General features: G+C 37.1%; 1 protein-coding gene and 1 pseudogene across 35 annotated transcripts in view; one reads left to right on the top strand and one right to left on the bottom strand.

The window, feature by feature from the left end:
- MBD5 (methyl-CpG binding domain protein 5) overlaps positions 1-22,591 on the bottom strand; it is a 515,330-nt gene that overhangs the window by 213,958 nt on the left and 278,781 nt on the right. For 12 of the 35 annotated variants that reach the window (XM_074009051.1, XM_065526478.2, XM_074009064.1 and 9 more), the window contains one exon: positions 21,365-21,457. The exons of the other annotated variants lie outside the window; for them this stretch is intronic. The gene's annotated coding sequence lies outside the window, so the exon portion shown is untranslated. The remainder of the gene's footprint in view (positions 1-21,364; positions 21,458-22,591) is intronic. 35 annotated transcript variants of the gene reach the window in all.
- LOC102136992 (ubiquitin carboxyl-terminal hydrolase 12 pseudogene) lies at positions 6,483-9,776 on the top strand (annotated as a pseudogene).

The raw sequence follows: 22,591 nt of genomic DNA, 5'->3' as shown, positions 1-22,591 counted from the left end.
TAGGGACTCTGCCTGTTTAGTCCACTTTAAGCAAGTATCCTGCTGGATCAGTTTAGCAAAAATCTCCCATCCTTGGTATCTGATCAAATGGCCTGCCTTTTAAAATAACCCTGTCAAGTCAGTGTAGCCAGAATTCTCCTTACTTCTGATGTTTCCTTTCAGTAATTTTCCATCCACTGACACCCACTCTGCTCCTTGGCTATAGATACCCACTGCCCTTATTGGAGTTAGAGTTGGGCCCAATCTCTTTCTCCCACTGCAGCCCCCAGTGCAGTCGTCCCTGAACAAAGTCTTCTTTTTTTTTTTTTTTTTTTTTTTTTTTTTTTGAGACGGAGTCTCGCTCTGTCGCCCAGGCTGGAGTGCAGTGGCCGGATCTCAGCTCACTGCAAGCTCCGCCTCCCGGGTTTGCGCCATTCTCCTGCCTCAGCCTCCCAAGTAGCTGGGACTACAGGCGCCCGCCACCTCGCCCGGCTAGTTTTTTGTATTTTTTTTAGTAGAGACAGGGTTTCACCATGTTAGCCAGGATGGTCTCGATCTCCTGACCTCGTGATCCGCCCGTCTCGGCCTCCCAAAGTGCTGGGATTACAGGCTTGAGCCACCGCGCCCGGCCACAAAGTCTTTATTGTCTCATCAAATGTCATCCATATTTTTTTCTTTAACGTAGTCCAAAATACTAGCTATTAGAATGAAAAGAAGCTTGAAAAGCTTTATTAAGGATGTTGGTATTTTAACTAATTTTGCAATCCACAATGTACTAGAATTGATTCAGTGATGCTAGACTTTTTTAATATTGAGAAGCAATTTGCTGCTGGTTAAGTACTGACTCTTGTGCCAGAAAGCCTGGGATTAAATTTTGGCTCAGGTACTTACTTACTGTGGCACTTTTGGGCAAATTGCTTAACTGTTGTGTGCCTGCATTTCCTCACCTATTTGTTGATGTTAATATTACCTATTTAATTGGATTGCTTTGAGGATTAAATGAATTAATATATGTAAAACACTTAAAACAGTGCCTGTGTAGAGTAAATACTATTTAGGTGTTAGCTGCTATTATTATTATTACTACTTACATTGACTCTTATCTTTCCTGAGATTTCAGACTCCTAGAAATCAGGGAGATCTGCAGTGTGGATATATGGTTGTGGAAACTCTCTGAATCCTGGAATATCAGCTGAGAGATTGATGAGGGCATTATAGGTTGGCTCAGTTCATCAGCATTAGGCTTTGAGGTCATTTGTACTCTATTGCCCCCTCAGTACTTTAAAGGTTTCTTTTGAGCTTGATAATCTCTATTAAAAATGTCCACATCAAGTGTTTCTGACACCTAATAAAATTAATTCATTAGATAAAAGTATAAATATTTTCTGTTACAAATAATTTTTGATAACAAAAAAAGAAAAAGATATCCAAATCTATTCAGAGTGAGCAAACTGTATTTGCAACATGCTGTATATTGTGATATATTACAATCCACTGGTAGGTTTGATTAGGTTGAACCACATGAAATTGCCCATAATCAATCATTTTTGACTCACAAAAATGACAGATCTTTTCAAATTGTTAAACCTAGTATTTCCTGAAATTTACTAGACAAAGAATATATGCTTTTATTTTTTCTTATTCATATTCTACACTTTTCTTTTTTTGTCAGTTAAAATAACTAAGAAATGATGTGGACAGATAAGGTCAACAACAGCAAACAAAATTTTTCTTATATGAAATAACACTCTGGAACTGGTTATCTCCTCTTTGTCTTTGCCTTTAACCTCTAATACTTTCCCTTGCTCCCTGCTGTGATGTTGTGGTAAGCCGGCTGGCCTGACATGTAGCCACACAGACTTTTTCCCTACCAACTTTGCATATATTAGCAACCAAATGCTGTGCCTTTGTTTAGAATATTGCTTTTTTAAGTATGCTTGGAAAGATTTTCTGGCAGGGCAACCTTATTCTTCAGAAGCTTAAATGGCTTGAATATACTAATTAACGAAACACCAAATTGTTTGTCTGATTTACTGCTCAATGTCTTTTGTAATGATTTGCTGGATTTGCTAAAATTCAGAAGGTTCCACTTATTAAAAACCAATAGCAGCTCCAATTATTTTGCTGGTCATCTGCAATCTGGTGATCTGCAATCATTATTTCACTTTCTGAGACCCACGAAAAATATAAATAATATCTTCAAATTTTATTTTTGAATAGCTCTTAAAGATATATAATGTATATAATAATGTATAACATATAATGTATATATGATATAATGAAACATATACATTTTAGTGTGGTATATCATTTTACTTTTCACTTTAGTTTGAAAAGAGTAAGATGAAAGCAACCATGCTTTCAAAATAAAACAGAAGCCTGGGCAAGATAGTGAGACCCCATTTCTAAAAAAGTTAAAAAAAAAATTAGCCAGGTAGGGTGGTGTACATTGTAGCCCCAGCTACTCAGGAGGCTGAGGTGGATCACTTGAAACCAGGAGGTTGAGGCTGCAGTGAGCCATGACAGCACCACTGCACACTAGCTTGGGTGACAGAGTAAGACCGTGTCTCCAGAAAACCCCAAAAAACAAACGAACAAAAACCCAAAACAGAATTGCTTTAATATATGGATAGAAAAATAATCCAATCTAAGTCACACATCTATATGTAATTAAATGGACTTGATATAAGTTTAAGTCTCTTCAGCAGAACATTGACTTTAAAAAATTAGGTCTCTATTAGCAAGAGCTATTAATAACAGCAGGAAGCATGGAGAAAATATTGCTCTAGCCTGTTCTGTGTCTTAGGCAGCTTTAAAGGTTAAAATGAAAGGCTTTTTGATGGGAAGGGAAAGTCTTCATTCCAGATTGCTCCAAAAGGAAAAAGTGAGCATTCATAGAAAGATATGGTCTGGAGGCAGTGATCACTTGGAACAATAATACAGAACTTAACACTATGAGCAAATCACAAATCCAACTGAAATCACCAGTATTTTCCCACTTCCAATCTATTCTTCATGCCCACAGCAAGAGGATTTTTTCAAAATATGAAACTGAGCATAGTATCTGCCATTTATAAAGACTCAATAGCTTTATGTTATTCTTGAACTTAAAAATATATTCACATGGTCTTATACAGCTAGTATTGTTACAGTAGGTAGCTAGTCAGACACGAGCAGGGCAGGAGAGGGCCCCCCACCCCCAACCAAGAATGTCAGGCAACCATCAGGTGATCGTCAGGCAGATGGTCTGTCTCCCTAAAATAATAATTGGTCACAGCTGGTGCCAGGGAAAGGCAGCCTCCCAATAGATAAAAACACCTGAAACTGGTGATCAGCTGCTTTCTGGTAAGATCTCAGGAGTTAGGCAAGTGGGGGCAAGCATATACACTAAGAGACAAAATGGCGGAGTTTAACTGGTATATGACCTTCTTCTAAGAACACTAGATCGGTAAGGAAAGAATGCCTCAAGTGAGCACATGTACAACTCTGGTAAATACACTATGCATACAGCCCCTCCCAAGTGCTGGTAGGCCACTGCTCAGGAGGACAGCCCACCCCAAGGGAAGAATCAGGGGAAAAGGGACGTAATTCCCCCAGAAACATGCCAACATATAAAATCCCAAGTCAAAGGTCAAACCATGCACTTGATCTGTCAAATCACCTGCGTGGCCCGCTTCCAAGTGTACTTTACTTCGTTTCCTTCCTGCTCCAAAGCTGTTTAATAAACTTTCACTGCTGCTCTAAAACTTGCCTCAGTCTCTCACTTTGCCCTGCTGAATTCTTTCTTCTGAGGAGGTAAGAACTGAGGCTGTTGCAAACCCATATGGATTCACCACTGCTAACAGTATGATTCAGTTACTTAATTCCTCTAACAACTTCCTATCCATGGACACTCTTCACCAGTTACTTCACTTGATCTTCCAGACACACTGTCCCTTTAGTCCCTGGTACCTTCTATGTCCCTTCCAGCTACACAGGCTCCTGCTATGCTTTTCTGGCTAGAATGTGCTTTCTTTCCTTCTTGACTCAGTTAACTGATATTCTACTGGCAATTAACGATAAGATAGTTTGGTTTATTGCGATATTGGCTTATGAATGAAGTGCTTTGGGGGTACAGAGGTGTCCCTCCATCTTAGTTACCAGCAATAGAAGCCAAATTGTAATTTCAGCAGAAAATACATTTATTAAAGGATAGGAAGCACCTCACAGAATTCTTCAGGATGCTATAGAAACAGCTTTGGAAGTTACCCAACCAGGAAAGGAGCGTGCAGCATGCAATGCTACTGTCTGGAAGCTGCAAGATATATGTTGCCACTATAATAACTTTTCTGTTATATTTGGAAACTGGAAGTAGCTGCTACTGCTGCTTCAGAAATGAAGACTCCAGAAATGGAGTCTGTAGTCTACGTTTTTTTCATGTCTCTAATTTTTGTTTCAAAGTCTGTGGTGAGTATGCCTGATTGGCAGTCCTGTTTATGGACTTATGCCCAATGTGTAAGAGAGGCTGGGAGAGTAAGTAGTAGGCATTTTAAGCTTGTAAGATAGAAAATATCTCTGATTCAGAATGTAGGGTACTCCCTAAACCCAGAAAGAGAGCTCTAATACTAATTATCCAAGAATAACAAATATCCGCTAGCTGAGGAATACAGACAGAATTGAGAAAAACTTTTCAAGGAAGGTAATATTTTAGTTGTGTCTAGGTTTTTTTTTTTTTTTTTTTCCTACTTTTTGTTAAGCAAGACTTTGTCAAGCAAAGTCTTGATGATAGGGAGGCCACTGCAGGAAAAGAAGAGAGAATAGCATTGGTTCTTAAGCAGCTTTGGAATCAAATGAAGAGCTTTATAAAAAACAATCCCCATGGCCAGTGCAATGGCTCATGTCTGTAATCCCAGCACTTTGGGAGGCCAAGGCGGGTGGATCGTATGTCAGGAGTTTGAGATGAGCCTAGACAACATGATGAAACGCTGTCTCTACTAAAAAATACAAAAAATTAGCTGGGCGTGGTGATGGGCACCTGTAATCCCAGCTACTTGGGAAGCTGAGGCGGAAGAATTGCTTGAACCTGGGAGGCGGAGGTTATAGTGAGCTGAGATCGTGCCACTGCACTCTAGCTTGGGCAACAAGAGTGAAACTCCATCTTAAAAAAAAACAAAAACAAAAAAAACCCGAAACGTAGTCACTTATTTTATAGGTGTGGAGTGGGTCCCTGATATCTCTGATATCTCATATTACTATCAGGATATTCTGTGACAATCATTTGGTTAAGTATCTGTGAAAGCACAAGCACTGACACATAAAATAGATGGTCTGCTCAAGAGAAAGCAGTAAGTATAAGTGGCGCTCAGGGAGATCAGAGATGAGGCAAGAAAGCAAACTATGGCAAATATAAAAGGTTATGATTGACTTCCTGAAGCATTTAAAGTGTATTTTACAGGCCCTCAGACATTTTTGAGAATGGAGATCACACATAATAGAAACTTGTTAACTCTGCATGTGGGTAAAACATAACATGACACTTCAGTGAACAAAATAGGAAACGACTAGATATCAGTTATTAAAACAAAACAAAATACCCAAGGAAATGGAATAAAACTGAGCCTTTTATATATCTTGTATGCAGGTACCTGAAGGCTTAATCAAGCAATAGATCCAGAAGGTCAGTCCTTCATTTTTTCAGGTAAATTAGAATACAGCATTAGTAGTCAGTGAACATTTGGACAGAATAGAGGGTTGCAGGAGCAAAGAAGAACTCTTAAAGTTCCAAACAACTTTAGACAAAGTTCTTTAAAGAAAGTTATTTAGGCCAGGCATGGTGGCTCATTCCTGTAATCCCAGCACTTTGGGAGGCTGGATCACATGAGGCAGGTGGATCACATGAGGCCAGGAGTTCAAGGCCATTCTGACCAACATGGAGAAATCCTGTCTCTACTAAAAATACAGAAATTAGCCAGGTGTGGTGGTGCATGCCTGGAATCCCAGCTACTCAGGAGCCTGAGGCAGAAGAATCACTTGAACCCGGGAGGCAGAGGTTGCAGAGAGCCAGATCATGCCACTGCACTCCAGCCTGGGTGACAGAGCAAGACTCTGTTTCCAAAAAAAAAAGAAAAAGTTCTTTAAACAGAGGACAAAACAAAGCCCACCTTCTGCCGGGAGGTTCTGGGAAGAAACTGCTAGAGAAGAAAAAGGGCCTGGCGTGGCCCGGCATATCCTCGGTTAACTGGGGGACCATCAAGGATGGGGAAAGGAGAAAGTTTCCCCATCCTTGCTTTGTCACACTGGGTTTGGAGGCAGTAGCATGACTACAACTGAGATTAGCTGTAACCCAGAATTGCTTATTCTCTTTCCTTGTATATGACCTACAGAATGCCATGTATATAAACAGGTGTACTTATGTTAGGTTGTGCCTATTCATACATGTTGGCACTAAGTCTATACATACAATATTGATATATGAGGATGTTGTAATTTATTGACATGCAGTGTACAAAGTGGTTTATGGCATGATGCCGATTTCTAGAGCTACAAGTAATATATTAAAAAATTATAAATGACACAGTAATAAAGTTCCTTCTGAGAAGAAGAAGAGAGGTTTATGGGATAATGTCCAAAAGATAATAGCCCAGACTCACTTCTGGAATGGACGCGGAGTGAGGAGCTCCCCAGTGAAACAACCATAACTGGTAAAATATTTATAAAAATACAATCATTTAAAATCTCTGAAAATTGTCTCAAGGGCACACAGCCAATGAGGAAACATTTATGCAAGACAATTTCTTAACTCTTGGGAAGAACAATGAGAATCACTGGCACTTGAGTCACAACCCACTCCCTTCCTCACTCCCACTCACCAGCTCAGCAGGACAGAGGCTCCACTACAGGCAGGTGTGGTCAAGATTACAGGGCTCCCCTTCTCCCCACCTCCCAGCCAAGGGCTCTGATATCTTCCACAGAGAGGCAAGCCATCAACATTTCTCATGACCCCAGCTATGTATTGCAGATGTAAAATTCCACTCAAGTACAGTTGAGAGGCCAGGGGTTCCCTTTCTGCACCAAGACCTTATCTGTAGAGCAAAAGTTCTTCTACTCCAGGTGAGGTAGACTAAGAACACTGGAGCTTAAAGCATCCATGCCCCAGCTCACCCTTAGGGCACAGGTTCCATGCTGGGAGAAGCAAGTCAAGAGATTAGAGGCTACTCCTCTGCACACTGCTCTGCTCATAAAACAGGTTTACCACTGCATGAAAAGTGGGCTGCTGTTCCTAACCGCTAGTAGTTCCAAGATTTTGCCCAGGGGGAGGAGAATGTCATAAGAACAGAGAACTCCAAAGCTCTCCCCAAGAGAACTGACTTTATCGAGAATAGAGTGTGGGAGAGTTCAAGCCCAAGAGTGCTTGAACAATGAAGATTTTGATGGTAAGCAAGAGGAGGCTAGTATCTCCATGAGAGAAATAAGCTAAGTAGTAGGTCATTTCAGTGAATAATAGGAAATGACTGGATATCAGTTATTAAACAAAACAGAAAAACACGCCCAAGAACATGAAGGTATTTGCCAGAGAGAATCAAAGAGACAGCTAAGAACAATCCTCCTGGCTTCAGAATAAACTTCAAAGAATGGCCTCAAAATTAGTTCAGTATAGGGGACAGAATTTAATTGGAACAGACTGTAGAGCAATTTGTTCCCTGGGGTATTATTGGAAACAACAGAGCATTACCCCAGCAATTACTAGAGCTTAACGGGTAGGTATGATACCAATAGAAGCAAACAGCATAACAGATCAGGGAAAGAGACAGTCAAAGGGAGTCTGTCATAGCTACTGTCATCCCAGGAGGACTATATGCATGGGAAACGCTTGTGTTCTGAAGAGAAACATCAGAAGCTTCACATAGGTGGTGAATAGACTTTGTTAAAATAGTCCAGGAAAGTCATTAAATGAATAAAGAGGCCAACAACAATGAGTACGGAGGACTAATATTCAGAATTGCTACAATATGCTATCTAGAAAGTCCAGTTTTCAATAAAATATTATAAGATATGCAAAGAGGCCAGACACGGTAACTCATGCCTGTAAATCCCAGCACATTGGGAGGCTGAGGTGGGCAGATCACTTGAAGTTAGGAGTTCCAGACCAGCCTGGCCAACATGGTGAAACCCTGTTTCTACTAAAAGTACAAAAAATAAAAATAATTAGTCGGGCGTGGTGGCAGGTGCCTGTAATCCCAGCTATTTGGGAGGCTGAGGCACAAGAATTGTTTGAACCCGGGATGTGGAGGTTGCAGTGAGCCGAGACTGTGCAGCTGTACTCCAGTCCAGCCTGGGTGACAGAGCGAGACTCCATCTCCAAAAAAAAAAAGAGAGAGAGGGAGAGACATGCAAAGAAACAAGAAAGTTCAGCTCATACACAGGAAAAAAATAGTGAACACAAACTGCCTGTGAGAGGACCCAGATTTCAGACTAAACAAAGATTTTAAAGGAGTCATTATAAATATGATATATTTGAAGAACTAAAGCAAACTATGCTTAAAGAACAAAAGGAAAGTATGATTATAAAATTTTAACAGATATATAATATTAATAAAGAGACAGAAATTATAAAAAAAAAATCGGGCAATTGTGGCTGGCCAGGTGTGGTGCGTGGGTTTGTGGCCTGTGCTTTGCAATGCAAGTGGGTGGCCTGGCTTCTCTCCTCCCCTGCCTCCATCTGGATCACGAGTGCCAGTGCTTCAGCATTAGAGAAAGAGATTGGCCCAGAACGGTTTCCAGTCAATGAGCACTATTTTGGGTTAGTCAATTTTGGGAATACCTGCAATGGGCACTTTTGGGTTAGTCAATTTGGGGAATATGTGCAATTTTGGGAATTCAGTACTTCATGCGCTTTATTTTTGTCATCCATTTCAGGAAAAAGTTCTAGCATACAAGACAACCTAGGAAGAAGGAAAATTTTAATGTGCTCAGCAACTTTCTTCCACAGTGTAGCCACACAGAAGGAAAAGGTTGAAGTAATATCTCCCGAGAAGTTCAAAACAAGATTACAGAAAGAAAATGAGCTTTTCCGCATGCAACAAGATGCCCATGGGTTCTTAAATTACCTACTAAATACAATTGCTGATATTTTATAAGAAGAGAGAAGGCAGGATAAACAAAATGGTCACTTACCAAATGGTAATATTGATACAGAAAATAACAACAGCACACCAGACCCAATGTAGTGCATGAAATTTTTCAGAAAACATTAACTAATGAAACCAGATGTATTACTTGTGAAACTATAGGAGCAAAGATGAAGATTTTAAAGAACTTCCTGTGATGTAGAACAAAATACATCAGTTATTCACTGTTTAAGGGTTTTTAGCAACACAGAAACTCTATGAAGTGAATACAAACATTACTGTGAAGAATGTTGTAGCAAACAGGAAGCACATGAATGAAAGTTTAAAAACCACCCATGATTATAGCTCTACATCTGAAAAGATTTAAATATATGGATTAAATTCACGGATGTACGAAACTTTCTTACTAGGTAGTTTTTCGTTTGGAACTTTGTCTGTGTAACACTTCAGAGGATGCAAGCAATCCAGACAGAATGCATGACCTTGTTGCTATTATGATTCACTGTGGAAGTGGCCACAGGTGAGGCCATTATATTGTAATAGTTAAGAATCAAGATTTCTGCTTGTCCTTTGATGACACTGTAGAAAAAAATGAATGTACAAATTACTGAAGAATTCTATGTATTGACCCCAGATATCGCAAAGAACTCTGAGTCTGGTTACATTCTGTTCTATTAGTCTCAGAACTGAGTGGAGACCGTGAGCAGGACATACTTTCTGCCTTATTTCTCCTCTGGTTATTTTGGAGAGGATCAATCACTAATTTTTCAAGAAAATAGAAATGCAGGAAGGTCAAAAGCCACTAATACTCTTCGCACACAATAAAGCAAAGGATTTTGATGATATGGATTTTGAAAAAAGAGAAAGGTGGAAATTCTGGATGGAAATAAATATATAATATAATTAAGTAAGAAATTCACTAGAGGGGCACAGTCATAGATTTCAGTTGGCAGAATAAAGAATCAGTGAACACGATGATAGATTGATAGAGATTATGTAATGAAAACACAGAGAAAAAAGAATGTAGTAAACAACAGAGCCTCAGAGAAATATGGGACACCACTAAACACAGCAGCATATGCATAAGGGGGTACCAGAAGGAGATGAGAGAAAGAAACAAAATAATACTCAAAGAAAGAATGGCTGGAAACTTCCAAAATTTGATGAAAATTCATTAATTGACCTATTGAAGAAGCTCAACAAATTCCTAGTAGGATGAGGACAGAGAAAATCATACTCAGACACATCAAAGTGAAAATGTTCAAGGGAGAGAAAATTTTGAATGCAGTAAGAGAAAAATACTTCCTCACATACAAGGGAAGCTCAAAAAGATCAGTGGCTGACTTCTCATCAGAAACAATGGAGACCAGAAGGCAGTGGGATGATATAAACAAAGTGCTGACGGGAAAACAAAACCCCAAAACTTGTTACTTAAAAATTTTAATTATGGGCTGGACATGGTGGCTCACGTCTGTAATCCCAACACATTGGGAGGCCGAGGTGTGTGGATCACTGGAGGCCAGGAGTTCAAGACCAGCTTGGGCAACATAGTGAAACCCTGTCTCTACTAAAAATACAGAAAAATCATCTGGGTCTGGTGGTATGTGGCTGTAATATCAGCTACCTTGGAGGCTGAAGCACGAGAATCCCTTGAACCCAGGAGGTGGAGGTTGCAGTGAGCCGAGATCACACTGCTGCACTCCAGCCTGGGTGATGGAGACAGCTGTATCTTTAAAAAAAAAAAAAAAAAAAAAAAAAAAAAAAAAAAAAAATTCATTCTGGCAAAACTCTATTTCAAAAAGGAAGGTGAAATAAGTATGTTCCCAAGGAAACTGAAACTGAGAAAATTTATTGATAACACATCTATCTACATTATAAGAAACACTAAAGAAACTTCTTCAAGAATCCAGTTGATAATTTGACATCAAGAAAATGAAAAGGGGCAGCACAAGTAAAAGTAATTATAAAAGATACAACGAATGCATACTTCGTCTCCTTCTTTCCTTGACTGAAAAAGAAATTGTACAAAACAATATTGTAGGATAAAGTACTGTTGGGCCTATCACATGTATAAATATATTCGACAAGAATAACATAAAGGAGCACAGAATAAGCATGTGACAAAATATAACACCTCTTCATGTTAAAAATATTCAACAAACAAGAAGTAGAAGAGCACTTTCTCACCCATTAAAGGGCAGTTATGGAAAATCCACAGTTCATATCATACTTAATGGTGAATGAATGCATGTTTCCCCCCCAGATCAGGAACAAAAAATATCTAGTCTTGCCACTTCTATTCAACATTATGCTGGAAGTTCTAGCCAAAGAAACTAGACAAGAAAATGAAATAAAAGGCACACAGATTGGGAAAGAGTAAGATAGAGGTAAGACTACCTCTATTTAAGATGATATGATCTTTTTTAAAAGAATTTTTGTAGGTACATAGTAGGTGTATGTATTTACGGGGTACATGAGATGTTTTGATACAGACATGCAATGTGAAATAAGCCCATCATGGAGACTGGGGTATCCATCCCCTCAGGCATTTATCCTTTGAGATATAAACCATTACATTCTTTAAGTTTAAAATATACAATTAAGTTATTATTAACTATAGTCACTCTATTGTGACTATAGATTTTATTCATTCTTTATAGTTTTTGTACCCATTAGCCATCCCCACCTCTCCCCCAATCCCCCTACTACCCTTCCCAGCCTCTGACAACCATAGCCTCCCAGGTAGTTGGGACTACAGACATGTGCCACTATGCCTGGCTTTTTTTTTTTGTTTGTTTGTTTTTGTTTTGTGAGGCAAAGTTTCACTATGTTGCCCAGGCTGGTCTCGAACTCCTGGGCTCAAGTGATCTGCCTGACCTCAGCTTCTCAAAGTGTTGGGATTAGAGTCATGAGCCACACTGTACCCGGCCAATTGTTTTGTTTGATTCCGCAAATGAGTGAGAGCATGCATTGTTTGTCTCTCTGCGCCTGGCTTATTTCACTTAGCATAATGGTAGCTCTATTTTTAGTTTTTAAAGGAACCTCTAGACTGTTGTACATAGTGGCTGTACTAACTTGCACTCCCACCAACATTGTAGGAGGGTTCCCTTTTTTCCACATCCTAACTAGCATTTGTTATTGCCTATCTTTGGATATAAGCCATTTTAATTGGGGTGAGAGGATATCTCATTGTAGTCTTGATTTGCATTTCTGATGATTGATAGAGCACGCTTTCATATACCTGTTTGCTATTTGTATGTCTTCTTTTGAGAAATGTCTATTCAATCAAATCTTTTGCCCATTTTAAAATTGGATTGTTAGATTTTTGTCCTGTAAAGTTTCTGAGCTCCTTACATATTCTGGTTATTGATCCTTTGTCAGATAGGTAGTTTGCAAATATTTTCTCCCATTCTGTTTGTTGTCTCTTCACTTTCTTGACTGTTTCCTTTGCTGTGCAGAAGCTTTTTAACTTAATGTGATCCCATTTGTCCATTTTTGCTATGGCTGCCTGTGCTCATGGAATGTTGCTCAAGAAATAGTTGCCCAGATCAATGTCTTAGAGAGCTGCTCCAATGTTTTCTTGTAGTAATTTCATAGTTTGAGGTCTTAGGTGTAAGTCTTTAATGTATTTTGATTCGGTTTTTGTTTATGGTGAGAGATGGGGGTCTAGTTTCATTCTTTGCATATGAATATTGAGTTTTCCCAGCACCAATTATTGAAAAGACTATCTCTTCCCCCAGCGTATGCTTCTGGTACTTTTGTCAAAAATGAGTTCACTGTATGTGTATGGATTTGTTTCTAGGTTTTTCAACTCTGTTCCATTGGTCTGTGTGTCTGTTTTTATGCCAATACCATGCTGTTTTGGTGTTTACATATATAAATCTGTAGTATATTTGAAGTCAGGTAATGTGATTTCTCCAGTTTTGTTCTTTTGCTTAGAACAGCTTTGGTTATTTTGGATTTTTTGTGATTCCATATAAATTTTAGGATTGTTTTTTCTATTTCTGTGAAGGATGTCACTGGTATTTTGATAGGCATTACACTGATTTTATACATAAGAAAGCCAAAGGAATGTTCTAAAAATCTACAAAAATTAACAAGTTCAGCAAGATTGCAGGATACAAGATCAATATACAAAAATCAATCATTTTCTTTTGGCATTGACTCAGTGTTAAAAAAATTGGTTATTTTCTCTAAACTGGCAATGAATAATCTGAAATGAAATAATAAAACAATTCCATCTAAAATTGTATTAAAAATTAAAATATTTGTGAATAAATTTAACAAAGGAAGAGTAAAATTACATTTTAAAAACTACAAAATATCAGTGAAAGAAATTAAAGACTTAAGTGAATACAAAGACATCTCACGTTCATGGATCTCAGCTCTACTGTTGTTAAGATGATAAAATTCTCCAAATTGATATACTGATTCAATGTAATCTCTATCAAAATCCCAGCTGACTTCATTGCTAAAATTGGTAAGTTGATCTTAAAATTCACATGGAAATTGATGGAACGTAGAATAGCCCAAACACACCATTTTAAAAAACAGGAACAAAATTGGAGGACTCTTACTTCCTTATTTCAAACATATCAAAGCTACAGTGATTAAGATAGTGTGGTACCTACAAAAAGATAGATACGTACAGATCAAGGAAATAGACATGACAGATAAATAACAGCATGTATTGACAAAGATGTGGAGAAACTGAAACCCTCATACACTCTTGGTAGGACTGTAAATGGTGCAGCTGTTTTGGAAAACAGCCTAACAGTCTCTCAAATGTTAAACATAAAGTTAACATATGAGTCAGTAATTCTATGCCTAGATATATAACAAAGAGCAATGAAAATATATATTTACATAAAAACTTGTACACAAATATTTATAGTATTATTATTCACAATAGCTAAAAAGTAGAAACAACTCAAATATTCATCAATAGATGAATAAAATAAAAGGTGGTATATTCATAACTGAAATATTATTTGGTAATAGAAAAGAAAAAATTACTGATACATGCTACAATACTGATGAACATTAAAAATACTGTACTAAGTAAAAGAAGGAAATGAGAAAATAATGAGCAGGGAAGAGCCTGGCGTGGTCACACTGAAAACATACAGTCATTAGGCTTAGTATTGATAAGCCAAGAGAAGGTCAGTAAAGGTATGAGGAGATTGATAATTTGTATTGAGGCCTGTTTCATCTAGAAGGATAAAGAGTCATGGCAGTGTAACGGTGAATTCGATCAGATGCCCAGTACTTTAAACTGCTCTAATTCCCCTTTTTTATTCTGAAGTTCCTAAAACCTGTTAAAAGCCAGGAATCTCATTATTAAGAATCAGGAAGAAGTTGAATCCCTGAATAGACCAATAACAGCGTCTGAAATTGAGGCAATAATTAATAGCCTACCAACCAAAAAAAAGGCCAGGACCAGAGAGATTCACAGCCAAATTCTACCAGAGGTACAAGGAGGAGCTGGTACCGTTCCTTCTGAAATTATTCCAATCAATAGAAAAAGAGGGAATCCTCCCTAACTCATTTTATGAGGCCAACATCATCCTGATACCAAAGCCTGGCAGAGACACAAGAAAAAAAGAGAATTTTAGACCAATATACCTGAAGAACATCGATGCAAAAATCCTCAATAAAATACTGGGAAACTGAATCCAGCAGCACATCAAAAAGTTTATCCACCATGATCAAGTGGACTTCATTCCTGGGATGCAAGGCTAGTTCAACATATGCAAATCAATCAACGTAATCCAGCATATAAACAGAACCAGACAAAAACCACATGATTATCTCAATAGATGCAGAAAAGGCCTTTGACAAAATTCAACAGCCCTTCATGCTAAAAACTCTCAATAACTTCGGTATTGATGGAACGTATCTTAAAATAATAAGAGCTATTTATGAGAAACCCACAGCGAATATCATACTGAATGGGGAAAAACTGGAAGCATTCCCCTTCAAAACTGGCACAAGACAGGGATGCCCTCTCTCACCACTCCTATTCAACATAGTGTTGGAAGTTCTGGCCAGGGCAATCAGGCAAGAAAAAGAAATAAAGGGTATTCAATTAGGAAAAGAGGAAGTTAAATTGTCCCTGTTTGCAGATGACATGATTGTATATTTAGAAAACCCCATTGCCTCAGCCCAAAATCTCCTTAAGCTGACAAGCAACTTCAGCAAAGTCTCAGGATACAAAATCAATGTGCAAAAGTCACTAGCATTCTTATACACCAATAACAAACAGAGAGTCAAATCATGAGTGAACTCCCATTCACCATTGCTTCAAAGAGAATAACATACCTAGGACTCCAACTTATAAGGGATGTGAAGGACCTCTTCAAGGAGAACTACAAACCACTGCTCAATGAAGTAAAAGAGGACACAAACAAATGGAAGAACATTCCATGCTCATGGATAAGAAGAATCAATATCATGAAAATGGCCATACTGCCCAAGGTAATTTACAGATTCAATGCCATCCCCATCAAGCTACCAATGACTTTCTTCACCGAATTGGAAAAAACTACTTTAAAGTTCATATGGAACCAAAAAAGAGCCCGCGTTGCCATGACAATCCTAAGCCAAAAGAACAAAGCTGGAGGCATCATGCTACCTGACTTCAAACTATACTACAAGGTTACAGTAACCAAAATAGCATGGTACTGGTACCAAAACAGATATAGACCAATGGAACAGAACAGAGCCCTCAGAAATAATACCACACATCTACAACCATCTGATCTTTGACAAACCTGACAAAAACAAGAAATGGGGAAAGGATTCCCTATTTAATAAATGGTGCTGGGAAAACTGGCTAGCCATATGTAGAAAGCTGAAACTGGATCCCTTCCTTATGCCTTATACAAAAAGTAATTCAAGATGGATTAAAGACTTAAATGTTAGACCTAAAACCATAAAAACCCTAGAAGAAAACCTAGGCAATACCATTCAGGACATAGGCATGGGCAAGGACTCATGTCTAAAACACGAAAACCAATGGCAACAAAAGACAAAATTGACAAATGGGATCTAATTAAACTAAAGAGTTTCTGCACAGCAAAAGAAACTACCATCAGAATGAACAGGCAACCTACAGAATGGGAGAAAAGTTTTGCAATCTACTCATCTGACAAAGGGCTAATATCCAGAATCTACAAAGAACTCAGACAAATTTACAAGAAAAAAGCAAACAACCCCATCAAAAAGTGGGCAAAGGATATGAACAGACACTTCTCGAAAGAAGACATTTATGCAGCCAACAGACACATGAAAAAATGCTCATCATCTCTGGCCATCAGAGAAAGGCAAATCAAAACCACAATGAGATACCATCTCACACAGTTAGAATGGCGATCATTAAAAAGTCAGCAAACAATAGGTGCTGGAGAGGATGTGGAGAAATCGGAACACTTTTACACTGTTGGTGGGACTGTAAACTAGTTCAACCATTGTGGACGACAGTGTGGTGATTCCTCAAGGATCTAGAACTAAAAATGCCATTTGACCCAGTGATCCCATTACTGGGTATATACCCAAAGGATTCTAAATCATGCTGCTATAAAGACACATGCATTGGTATGTTTATTGCGGCACTATTCACAATAGCAAAGACTTGGGACCAACCCAAATGTCTATCAATGATAGACTGGATTACGAAAATGCAACACATATACATCATGGAATACTATGCAGTCATAAAAAAGGATGAGTTCATGTCCTTTGTAGGGACATGGATGAAGCTGGAAACCATCATTCTCAGCAAATTATCGCAAGGACAAAAAACCGAACACCGCATGTTCTCACTCATCGATGGGAATTGAACAATGAGAACACTTGGACACAGCAAGGGGAACATCACATACTGGGGCCTGTCGTGGGGTGAGCAGAGTGGGGAGTGATAGCATTAGGAGATATACCTAATGTAAATGATGAGTTAATGGGTGCAGCACACCAACATGGCACATGTGTATATATGTAACAAACCTGCACATTGTGCATATGTACCCTAGGACTTAAATGTGTGTGTCTGTGTGTGTGTGTGTGTGTGTGTGTATATACACATAAAACTAAAAAACTAAAAAAAAGAAATATATCTTTCCCAAGAGAATGATTTAAGTTTGATTTAATGATTATTGTTTCTTAGATTTAAAAAAAGCAGCTAAGTTTTCCATTCATTTAAAAAGTAATACATGATTTTTGGCTGGGTGCAGTGACTCATGCCTATAATCCCAGGACTTTGGCAGGCTGAGGCAGGTGTGTCACCTGAGGTCAGGTGTTCAAGATCAGCCTGGCCAACATGGCAAAACACCGTCTCTACTAAAAATACAAAAAAATTAGCTGGATGTGGTGGTGGGCACCTGTAATCCCAGCTACTTGGGAAGCTGAGGCAGGATAATTGCTTGAGCTCAGGAGGTAGAGGTTGCAGTGAGCTGAGATTGTGCTACTGCACTCCAGCCTGGATGACACAGTGAGACTCTATCTCAAAAAAAAAAAAAAAAAAAAAAAAGGTAATACACGATTTTTATAGGATTATTAAAGAATACAAATAAGTGTAAGAATGAAAACAGACCTATTATTTAAAACCAAATAACTATTAAACTGTTGATATTTTTGCATATCTTTCTCAGACTTTTTTTCTGCTTTCATTTTTTGCAAAGTAGTGATAATACTAAATTTCGTACGTTTTTAAAAAGAAAGTCCACATTTAAGCAAATTATTTGAAAAAATTATGTAAAATAACAAGACATTATTGCATCGTAATTTTTTCATTACCATTCACTATTGTTTATCATTTAGGTTGTTTCCAAATTTAGTTAAAAATACTGTTGTAAAGTTTCCTGTGGATAATGCTTTTTCTATGCTTCCTTAAAACAGATTTTTAGACACTGGGTGAAAGGATAACAACATCTTTAGGTATGGTATACATACATAGATCAGTTGTTTACCAAGAGTTGTACTAATTTATACCTACCCACAGTGTAAGAAAATACCTGTTTCTGGACATTTTCACAAACATGTCATGTTACCCTCACGAGCACTATTGTCTTAGCAAATCTCTAGAACATGAATCTGAAATTCCACTCATAACCTATATTGAAAGAAGAAATTATAAGTTTCATAAAAGCAGAAATTGTTAATATTTGCTATAAAGACTTTGCATAGCTTTATGAGATAAATGTACTATACATTAAATAAGAGTAAAGTTAATTTTACTTATTGTGTAAAAGAATGAGTTTGTATCAGCTTGATTCAAATCAAAAAACTATTTTGGCCATTTCTGCTATTAGCAAGGCACTGTAATGAATTTTAGGAAATATGAAGGATTATAGGAAGCTTATAGTTTGTTTGGGAAGTTGTTAGCACAAAAGTAGTTCAATAACCATATGAGATTTAAACAAATAGTTTCAGAAAACAGCAGAAGAGTTGTTCAGGGTCTGCACAAAATTATTTGTCAAAGATATAATACAGAAAAATGAAGCCTCTGGAAATTCAGATGCGAGAGATCATTTCAGATTAGGATAAGATTTATTAATTACAGAACTTACTAAACATATAGAAAATATAGAAAAGTCTTGGTCTTTAATTATTCAAAAGCCTTTGAACCATAAGCATCAGCCTTTAAAAAATTCTGTTTAGTGTTTATAACATTTAATCATTTCATTTTTAGATTACTGTTTTTTTTTCCTTTTTATTATTTCTACTTCAAGACCTACTTCCAACAAAGTATCTTGTAATAGATTACACTAAACAAACCCCTGCTTTGAGTAGTTACTTGCACCTATGGTTCACCTAGTCCAATTATCGGGGCTTTTTTCCCTTGGTATGTATTTTTTTTTGGAGCATCTATTATAATATAATGGTGAATCAATTGGCGCTAGGTTCTTTTGTTTCATATCTATGACATAGCAAAATATCCTTCTTGGATAGTAGAATATTATTCATGCTAAATAAATGTCACTATCAACACTGGCAGCCCACTTTAGTCAATGCTATGAATGAATTTCCATCTTATTACTGTGAAGAAATAACTTTTTTAAAGGTCTGAAGTTTATACACATGCACACACCAACATAACACACACTTTTATGGTACTTAAAAAATGCCATAGTTGATGAGTTATTTGAGATGAGAAAGCATTTATAATAAACTTGAAAAGCTTCAGAATCTTGCTATCCAGAAATTCACCGTTTGTGCTATAGATTGAATGTGTCCTCCAGAGTTCATGCGTTGCAAACATAATCCCCAATGCAACAACGTTGAGAAGTGGGAGTTTCAAGAGGTGATTAGGTTATGAGGGCTCTGCCCTCATAAATGAATTAATGTGGTTATCATAGGACTGGGTTCATTATTGTGAGAGTGAGTTTGTTAATAAAAGTGAGTTTGACCCTCTCTTGTTCTATCTTATACACGTGCTCTATTGCTCTTCTGCTTTTGGCCATTGGGATGATATGGCAAGTGGGTCCTCAACAGACGTAGGCCCCTTGACCTTGGACTTCCCAGTCTGCAGGACCATGAGAAATACATTTTTCTTTATAAATTATGCAATCTGTGGTATTCTGTTATAGCAACACAAAATGGACTAAGACAATTCCCATATTCGGAAGACTGAAGGCAAAACAGGAGAGAGGTCCTATTACCTGAATATTCTTTACGCAATCAAAAGTTCTAACAACATAAAAAACTGACTGATACATGCATCACTCACTAATTGGGCCCTTCTCAAATATCCTTCCCTACTCAACACTAAAGAGCCTGTTCTTACTCTTCATGACAAAAGTTTTGTTGGTCAGTCTTTCTCTAATCATTGGATGGTGTAAACATGTCTGTTCTTTTGGGATGCTATCTATGCCTATAAAAATATGCAAATTTACTCAAAGTCAATATTGGGAAAGATGTGGGATTTCATGGAGTTAATGAAAATTATATTTGAACACTACTCACATCACAAAGCCAGTAAGAGCAGTTGAATAGTGAAATAAAGAAAATGAGCAAGGATCATGATTCGATGGGTGTTTGAAAGGAGAATAATATAAACATTAGTGACTGGAGACACCTTTAGGAAAACTAAAAAACCCTCTGAATATTTTTGCAAAAAACAAGAACCTCTTTAAAAACCATAATAGAAAGGTAAACAATAAGGGCAAGATGTCATATTGCATTACCATCAACTTTGTTAGAAATTACAAAAATGGAAATTAAAGTGTCATTTATCCTTTGTTGCTCTTCATTATTCCCACAGTTAAAATTATAACTTGCATTTAAATAGCCTTCTGTTAAATATTTTTCATAATTAAGTCCCACTAAACGTACCACTACTATTTACCATAAATCTTTGGTTCCTTTACTATAAGTCTTTGGTTCCTATTTCATTTAGATTCCTTGTTCTGGCAGCAATTATTCTTAGATAACAACAATAATAATAACAAAGAACAAGTCATAAAAATAATTTTGCTTCTTAAAAATGAGTATGACCAGATTAAATTAATTCCTTTTTTAAAACAGAGGCAAACCTTAATTAATTGTGCTAATAAACAAAGCATTCATAGTTCTGGTACAGTGTTAACAAAGAAAGCAATGTCCATCATCTGCAATCTTTGTTTATAAAATGATAGATTTCAATGCAGAGAGTGTAGGGAGTAGGGTAAGAAAGTGATTACAGCTCACCTAAATAAACAGGGATCTGCAAAGTCTGGAAAATTAAAATCAATGAGAAGTTATATGGTAAGTCTGCTTGTCAGCTCGGGGATCGAAATGCAGAAGAAATATGATCATAACTCTGATGAACCTTGGCCCAACATTTCTCAGCAACTAAAGTTTTTAAAAGATATATATTAAAAGTCAAATAACATACATGATTATGAAATAATCAATATATCAGATGATAAAAAGCAAGAATCATTAAGAAAGTAATAAAAATCAGTTTCCCAAAATGGTAAGAAAATATGTTCACGTATTAAAAGGGAAAAAAAGCTTTATATTAAGTAATCCAACTACTAAATCAAATGGCAGATTTCATGTCTGTAAGAACAAACACTTTAGTCATAATAACTGTAAATTATTTCAACTGAAATATTATTGCTAAATACTATATGGACATCTGAAAATACTAATAACAAAAAGAAGTGCTTGCTGCTGTTAAAACTTTTTAAAATTTTTATTAAATTATACAGTATTCTGAAGAATAAGTAGAAAAAAATGAATAAAGTGATCATGTATAAAAACGTAATGAATGAGAAGCCAGGCACAGTGGCTCACACCTGTAATCCCAGCACTTTGAGAGGCCGAGGTGGGTGGATGGCTTGAGCTCAGGAGTTCCAGACCAGCCTAGGCAACATGGTGACAGCTTGTCTCTATTTAAAAAAAAAAAAAAATGTGGTGAATTAGAGTGTATGCCCCAACTAACAGTGGTGATGTGATAATATGGGCATATTATTCTCAGATATTCTCATTATTCAGGAAAATCTGGATTTTAATGTAATATTTCCTAATTTTGAAAGATTATGTGAGGCCAGCGATACAAGCCTGTTGGCTGAATCTGGCCCATAAGCCAGAGATTTGTAAATCTAATATTTTGGTTAAGTTTGGTTAATTTACATCTACAACAAAGAAAGTAGATGGTTCAAACAGTTTAGTCCAATTTTCTCATGTCAATTCTATTAATATCATTCTTTCTTTTAGTATGTTTATAAAATTCAACACGATAAGATCTTAATCAGCTTTTATTTCTAATGTGTTGACATTAGGTAGGAGGCAGATGAGAAAAAAGAGGTTGTATGTGCACTGGAACTTGTGAACAAGAACAGTTACCATGTCAAAGGTATACAACTGTCATTGAGATGACTTTTTCTACTCTCTTTCAGTTATCCTTCAGTTATTCAGAATAACAGAGGGCTGTAAACTAAGCTGTTTGAAGAGCAGATGGGGAAAGTAGCTGCTCTGAAATGTGATTAAAATATGAGGCCTCTGTTTAGTATTTATTTTTCTTTTTAAGCTTCAGATTTGTGGCTTAAGGAACTTTAATCAAGGGAAGAAGGACCAGACAGCTGCTGTGGCCCTAGTCTGCTGCTATGTTTCTGCATGGGGAAGGCTATAATAACAGACAGCAAACAAATAACCAACTCTATCATTTGCCAAGGCTGTGAGGAAAAAGTCACTCACATATTGTTGGGGAGAGTGCAGTGTGGGTAGACAACCTTTATGGAGAGCAACTAGCCCGTATCTATCCAAATTAAAAATACATTTACTATTTTGTATTCTGATTCTGAGTAGTTACACAAATCTATGTATATATTAAAATTGATAGAATAGTACATCAAAGGAAAGAAAAAGTCATTTTACAATCTGATAATTTAAAAACAAAAAAGAAAGAAAAAAAAGCAAGTGAGCCTGGCATCAGGTTTGTAGCCATTTTTTGGTTAATAATCCCAGCATCTTAAAGGTGGCAGTACAGACAAGATCCAGCCATTATCTCCTCTAATTTTATA

The sequence above is a fragment of the Macaca fascicularis genome, chromosome 12 (assembly GCF_037993035.2).
Source record: "Macaca fascicularis isolate 582-1 chromosome 12, T2T-MFA8v1.1".
NCBI lineage: Eukaryota > Metazoa > Chordata > Mammalia > Primates > Cercopithecidae > Macaca > Macaca fascicularis.
This window is presented reverse-complemented; position numbering and strand designations above follow the sequence as displayed.